Source organism: Hippopotamus amphibius, chromosome 12 (assembly GCF_030028045.1).
Source record: "Hippopotamus amphibius kiboko isolate mHipAmp2 chromosome 12, mHipAmp2.hap2, whole genome shotgun sequence".
In the NCBI taxonomy this organism is placed as follows: Eukaryota; Metazoa; Chordata; class Mammalia; order Artiodactyla; family Hippopotamidae; genus Hippopotamus; species Hippopotamus amphibius.
This window is the reverse complement of record NC_080197.1, coordinates 81256728-81264224: the sequence shown is the minus strand read 5'-3', so window position 1 is coordinate 81264224 and position 7497 is coordinate 81256728. Positions and strand designations below refer to the sequence as shown.

Genomic DNA, 7497 nt, shown 5'->3' with positions numbered 1-7497 from the left:
AAGCTTTGTTTTAACAACAAAAGACAGGATGTTTCCTTGCCCATCTGTGGGACATGTTAAATAAGTCCTGGCCCTTTGTGCTATGGAATGAATGCAAGGCAGCTGTAGCTAGAACGAGAAACACTCCATATCTGATGTGAAAAGAACTCTAAGATGTGTTGTGAAATTTTAAACAGCGGAATGCAGAGTAGACTATTTGTATGTAATTGTATATGCATAAAGGAACTCTGGGAGGAGACAGAAGGTGCTGGTAATAGCTGTGTGTGTGTGCATGTCTGTGTGGGATGGGGTGGATCTGGGTGGTGTCAGGGCAAAAGGTGGAGGAAGATTTTTCACTGCATTCATATTTGTGCTTTCCGATTTTTAAATCATATGAATGTATTGCCTACTTGAAATAATTATTTTTATAGGGTAGATAATTGTAATGGAGTTTACACCTAACAAAAGGTGCACCATTCTAATAACTGGTTAATTCAATAAAATTTTATTGTAATAGCTATTGCTGTAAAGAAGAGTTCTATATTAAAATACAGTGGAATTTCCCCGGCGGCGCAGTGGTTAAGAATCTGCTTGCCAAGGCAGGGGACACAGGTTCAATCCCTGCTGCAGGAAGAGCCCACATGCCGCAGAGCAACTAAGCCTGTGAGCCACAACTACTGAGCCCGAGTGCCACAACTATTGAAGACTGTGCACCTAGAAGCCGGCAGTCCACAGCAGGAGAGGCTGCCACAATGAGGAGCCTGTGCACCGCAATGAAGAGTGGCCCTCGCTAGCCACAACTAGAGAAAGCCCACGTGCAGCAATGAAGACGCAATGCAACAAATAATAAATAAAGTAAATTTAAAATGAAATAAAATACAGTAAAACCTTTTTCAAATCTATTCCCATTCACGTTTCACATAAAAATACTTGGTATTTCTAGTTTTGTTTTTAAGATTTATTTTTATTTATTTATTTATTGGCTGCATTGGGTCTTCTTTGCTGCACAAGGGCTTTCTCTAGTTGTAGCTAGCTGGGGGGGGAGTGCCGCTCTTCATTGCGGTGCATGGACTCCTCATTGTGGCGGCCTCTTCTGCTGTGGAGCACAGGCTTCTAGGAGCTTGGGTTTCAGCAACTGCGGCACACAGGCTCAGTAGCTGTGGCTCGCACACTGTAGAGCACAGGCTCGGTAGTTGTGGTGCACAGGCTTAATTGCTTCATGGCATGTGGGATCTTCCCAGCCCAGGGATCGAACCCATGTCCCCTGCATTGGCAGGTGGATTCCCAACCCTGCACCACCAGGGAAGCCCTAGGTAGTTCTAGTTTTAATAAAGTGTCCTTTAAAGAAAGGTTCTGTGCAACAAATGTTTTCTCTAGTCCAGTGTAACAATCAGTAGTTTTTTGCCCCCAATTGTAACTTCAGTTGTACGGCCCTGGTGTTTACCAAGAGGCTACTTGGAACGCTTCATGAATTTGCATGTCATCCTTGTGCAGGGGCCATGCTAATCTTCTCTGTGTTGTTCCAGTTTTAGTATATGTGCTGCTGAAGTGAGCACGAGAGGCTACTTCGTATGTGACACAGCAGTGGATGCTCTGAGGGGCGTGAGATGAACAGCACACGCACCCTGTTTCCAAGCTGTTTATAATCTAATCAGAGCACACATCCTGTCTGGATCCCTCAGTTTGCTTGAACCTTTGTCACCTCTCACTCTGAGCCCCCTTTTATTTTTTTTAAATTTTTATTGGCGTATAGTTGATTTACAAACTTGCATTAGTTTCTGCTGTATAGCAAAGTGAATCAGTTATACACATACGTATATACACCCTTTTTAGATTCTTTCCCCATATTTCTCATTACAGAGTATTGAGTAGAGTTCCCTGTGCTCTGCAGCAGGTCCTTCTCAGTTATCTGAGCCCCTTTCTGAAATAGCTCCACCTCCTCCTCCCTCTCAGTCCCCCACACTTGCATCACTCCTAAGCAGCTCACAAGTTACATATTCATTTGACTGTTGTTCATCTTCTCCAGCCAGAACAGTAGTGGACTCTCAATAATTATCTGTTGAACGAATAAATACATGAGTTAAGGAAGGAGGGGCTGAGCATTCCATGTTACAGAGGATGGTATGGATGGAAACAGGGTCAGATAAGGTCGAAAAGAATCAAGGATCCTACACGTGATTTCAGGGCGGGGATGGCTGGAGGGTCATCATAAAGACGTCGATCTGAGGTCTCCCGAGTGCCTCACTTGTTCAGAAATAATCCCTAAGCAGCTAACGGCCCACAAACGGGAGGCACACCTGAATTCTGCACAAAGATCATCAAGTAGAATCAAAAACCCAAGCCAGAGCCCCAGTATAAATTTACCTAGAGACTCAAAAGTCCTCACGAGTCCTTGTAGGATCATGTTCTGTATCCTAGCAGCTGGGAGACAGCCGACTCCATGCTACTCACACCCTATTTAAATCCTTTGATTGTAGGGGGCTTCCGTGGTGGTGCAGTGGTTGAGAATCCACCTGCCAATGCAGGGGACACGGGTTCCATCCCTGGTCCGGGAAGATCTCACATGCCACAGAGCAGCTAGGCCTGTGTATCACAAGTTCTGAGGCTGCGCTCTAGAGCCCACAAGCTGCAACTACTGAGCCCATGTGCCACAACTACTGAAGCCCACGTGCCTAGAGCCCATGCTCTACAACAAGAGAAGCCACTACACTGAGAAGCCTGCACACAGCAACAAAGAGTAGCCTCTGCTCATCACAGCTAGAGAAAGCCCGCATGCAACAATGAAGACCCAATGCAGCCAAATAAATAGACAAATAAAATTTTTATTAAAAATAGATAAATAAATAAATCCCTTGATTGTAATATCCCTTTCCCCACCTTTCTGGTCTCAGCTAAAGCTGTGAGCTGAAGCTTTCATTACTCACCTGGACCTTCCATTAAAGCTCTGTCCTTGGACAGTCAGGGTTTGGTGGGCACTCACTTCCAGGCACCTGAGTGGCAGGTTGAGTGGCTGATGTCTCTACAATGGTGACAGAGAAGGCAGGTGATGATGCATTAGCCGCCTTGTTTCCAGAGCAGTCACAGAAGTGCAAGCCTTCTTGTCATGATTCATCAGCCTCATTGAAGTGCTGGGCCGGTGCAGCAGAGGGTGTGCTTGTATACACAGGTGTTGGAACAGGCAGTGAGAGTGAGTGCTTATATACACATGACACTGAAATCAGAGTCTCACTTTGTTTTTTTAAAGTGTATTTTATTGGGACTTCCTAGGTGGCACAGTGGTTAAGAATTCGCCTGCCAGTGCAGGGGACACGGGTCCGAGCCCTGCTCCCAGAAGATCCCACATGCCGAGGAGCAACTAAGCCCGTGCACCACCGCTATTGAGCCCATGTGCTGCAACTACTGAAGTCCACGCGCATAGAGCCCGTGCTCCGCAGCAAAAGAAGCCACGACAATGAGGAGCCCAAGCACCACAACAAAGAGTAGCCCCCGCACCCGCTCACTGCAACTAGAGAAAGCCTGTGTGCAGCAACAAAGACCCAATGCAGCCAATAAATAAGTAAATAAATTTTTTAAAAATGTATTTTATTGAAGTATAATTTATTTACAATGTTGTGTTAATTTCTGCTGTACAGCAAAGTGACTCAGTTATACACATATATGCATTCTTTTTCATATTCTTTTCCATGGTGGTTTATCCCAGGATATTGGATATAGTTCCCCATGCGCTACAGTAGGACCCTGCTGTCTATCCATTCTGTACAGAGCAGTTTAGCGCCTCATTCCCGAGCATCCCTTCACAGTAACGATTCTCATCCTCTGGGCCCGTCATCAGCTCAGCACTGTGACCGCCCCGCTGAGATGCCTTCAACCCTGATGTCAGTGACCCTGGCCTGTACCCCTGCTTTCGAGGCAAAACAGCTGGGGGTTCAGGACATGGCCCTTGGCTCTGGGCTTCGTTGGGGGCTCCGCAAGCTGCTCCGGGTCTCCGACCCTCAGTTTCTGCAAGTGGTGCTTCCCTCATTAGGTCGTTGTGAGAATTAAACTAATTAATACTCGAAAGACCCTCAGACTAGTGCCTGGAATGTAACGAGCAGTTAATTGAAGTTATCTGTGGTCATTTCATCTTTGGATTCTCTGGCCTCTTTTCCAGTTCCCTGAAGATGACCTTCTTTCCTCTGCATGTTTTCTTTCTTTATCACGTGATCCTTCCGAGCTCCATCCACCATTGGCAGTGGGCTCTGCGCTGCTTTCCTCTGAGCTCCAGCCATGGTCCCAGCGCCCCCAGAACCTGACGCGGTGGTCCTGGCAGCACCAACATCAACACTCCTGGATCCCAGCTCATCATCTCTCGAAGACGTAGTCTTTGATGTCTCCCTGGACTTTGATGTCCAAGTAGCTGGTGAGTCCTTCGCTTGTCTGCACCCTTCCCACTCCATTGCCCCCCCAACTCAGAGTTCTCACCACACCCTTGGACAAAGGCAATCGCCCCTACTTCCTCCCACTTGCACCTCACCACCAATTAATCACAAATTGTAGGACTTCCTTGTAGGTCCAGTAGGTAAGACTCTGCCCTCCCAATTCAGAGAAGGGAACTAGATCCCACATGCTGCAACTAACAGTCCCTCGTGCCACAACGAAGACCCGGCACAGCCAAAATAAATAAATTTTAAAAAATCACAAATTGTACACTAAATCTCACACGGCTCTTCTACTTCAAGCTCTGGGTCTTTCTCACATCACTCAGCTCAGATGGCTCTTTACCAACCTCAGCTACTGACATCCTAAATCCTACTAACCCTCCAAAGCCCAGTGTGCTTGACACTTCCTCCAGGAGGCCCTTCCTGACTTCTTGGTCCTCTTAAGTTCTTTTAGACTTTCTACCATTTTTTATTCTACTTATCACATAGTGCTTTGTGTTCTAATTGTTCATTTCCATGGCTTGGCCCTCTTGACAGATCACAGACTTTGTGGGCAGGGACCCTGTTCTGTGTACATCTGCGCATCAGACTTGCTCAGTTCAATACCGGTCACATAACAGATTCTTAATAAATGTGAATAAATGAGTAAAATCATAATAGGTTTTTTTTATATATAGTTTTATTTATTTATCTATTTATTTATTTATTTACTGGTTTCTTTGGGTCTTCATTGCTGCGTGTGAGCTTTCTCTAGTTATGGCGAGTGGGGGTTACACTTCGTTGTGGTGCATGGCCTTCTCATTGCAGTGGCTTCTATTGTTGCAGAGCATGGGCTCTAGGTGCACGAGCTTCAGTAGTTGTGGCACATGGGCTCAATAGTTGTGGCTCACGAGCTCTAGAGCACAGGCTCAGTAGTCATGGTGCATGGGCTTAATTACTCCATGGCATGTGGGATCTTCCTGGATCAGGGCTGAAACCTGTGTCCCCTGCATTGGCAGACAGATTCTTAACCACTGTGCCACCAGTGGTGCAGTCCTTTGTTTTGTTTAAGGAGAGGTTTTTCGGTTGCGCTTTTTAATTTTTGGTTGTGCCAGGTCTAAGTTGTGGCAGGTGGGCTGCTTAGTTATGGCTTGCCAGCTCCTTAATTGCAGCATGCAAACTCTTAGTTGTGGCATGCATGTGGGATCTAGTTCCCTGACCAGGGATCGGACCTGGGCCCTCTGCATTGGGAGCATGGAGTCTTAACCACTGTAACACCAGGGAAGTCCCCAAAGCATAGTGTTTTGAGCCCAGTTCTGTGTGTAATTTTTCCAAAAGATTTGGTGGTAACAACGGCTGCCACCCAATCATAATCAAAACCAGAAAGTACACTTTAGAGGATAATTTAATTTCCTTGGCTCATTAAATCTCGTAATTTGGGAAGTGGCTTCAGTGATGTGGTCATTTTCCCTCTCAGCCCCAAAACCAGACTGTCAGCTCATGAAGAGTCAACATGTGGAAATGTTTATCAGCCTCTAAATGCCAGTGCAGAGGGTCCTGCTGCAGCCAACAACCAGTCAATCAGAGGACACAGTTCTTCACACATCAGGCCCAGACGCTCGCGCAGGAATGACGAGAAACATCAGAACTGTTTCAGATGTCCTCACTGCCTGGAGGCTTTTCATCTGATTATGATATAAAGTCAGCATCCTTGAAATAATTTAAAAATCAATAAGGCTAGGGAGTTCCCTGGTGGCTTAGTGGTTAGGACTCAGCACTGTCACCACTGGGACCCAAGTTCCATCCCTGGTTGGGGAACTAAGATCCTGCAAGCTGTGCAGCCAGAATAAAAATAAATAAATAAAGCTAGTGTGTGTGGTATTGGTAATAATTGTCCCAGGAATTTAGAGAAAAGAAAGATAAAAATAATACCATTTGAGTCCTTAGTATTTGCCAATTTATTATCATTATTTCATATGGTTTCCCCCCAGATCTTATGAACTAAGCATTAATATTCTCAATTTATAAGTGCTGAAACAAAGGTTAAAGACTAGGTGAATTTCCCAATGTCTAGAAACATAGCTGGAAAAGATTGTCACTTACCAACTAGTTTTAAATGCATATTCTGCTTCCGTCCGGGCTCAGCTTTCTGAAGCTACCTCTGAAACTGAATTTTTTTTTTTTTTTTTTTTTTTGCGTGAAACTTCAATAGTTCCTTACTTCTTAAGCAATGACCCCAACTTCTGTATGTGGCAGTCGAGGCCTCCACAACATGTCTCCAACAACCTGCCCTCCAGCCTGATGGCCAAGTACCTCCCACCTTGAACTCTGGGCAAAGGGGAACATCTCAGACCCGGCCTCTTTTTTTTTTTTATCAATTCCAGTGTTTAGGCTGCTGTCTTAGCTAAATGCCTTTGATGGTAAGTAACGGAAAGACACAAGCAAGCCAAAAAAGAGAAAGCTTATTATAAGGATATGAAGAAATCTCATAAAACCCACAGGTGTAACATCTGGTCGAGCTTCCCAGGGGATTGGGACCTGGACCTGGGAGGTGCTGGCCCCTCTGCAACCCAGGCCCCCGTCTTCTCTAGGTGTTGGTTCAATTCCTCTTCTCCTGCATGCTGGCACAGGTAGAGAATTGCTGTCTTACAGGGGAAGAGATTGACCAGCACCTACGAACTCTGACTTCAAATCCACAGGTGAGAGAGGTGGCCAGCCACTTGTGTCGAGTGGCCAGGGAGGACAGGGTCCATCACACACACGTGGCAGTTGCAGTCCTTCCCTGTGTGTGGGGAACTTGGTGGGGATGAGGGCGGTCTTGAAAAAATCAACTAAAAACGAATCCAACCAAACTAACCCACTGCAGTCTACCTTGCACACCTCACCCTAGAAAAATCCCCGCTCTCCTCCCAATCTCAGCTCCAGTGCCACTTCTTTGTTATTTTTTTTTCCCTTCGAAAGACAAAAGCTATATATTCTGTCCAGCTTCATGTCCTCCCGATTACTCCAGAAACGCAGGTGGAATCGAATGGACCTGGAGTGGGAGAAGCAGCCCTTTGGCCTTAGAGTGGGGATACAATCTCCCTCGATGGAGGGGCGGGAGGTCCAGGGGTGGGGAGGC

The 7497-nt window shown here is 46.0% G+C and overlaps 1 non-coding gene across 1 annotated transcript; it reads right to left on the bottom strand.

The window, feature by feature from the left end:
* Positions 1-1428: 1428 nt before the first annotated feature.
* On the bottom strand, positions 1429-1535 carry LOC130834266 (U6 spliceosomal RNA). The gene has a single exon (XR_009048648.1). It is a non-coding gene; the product is annotated as a U6 spliceosomal RNA (small nuclear RNA).
* Between the last annotated feature and the right edge of the window lie 5962 nt (positions 1536-7497).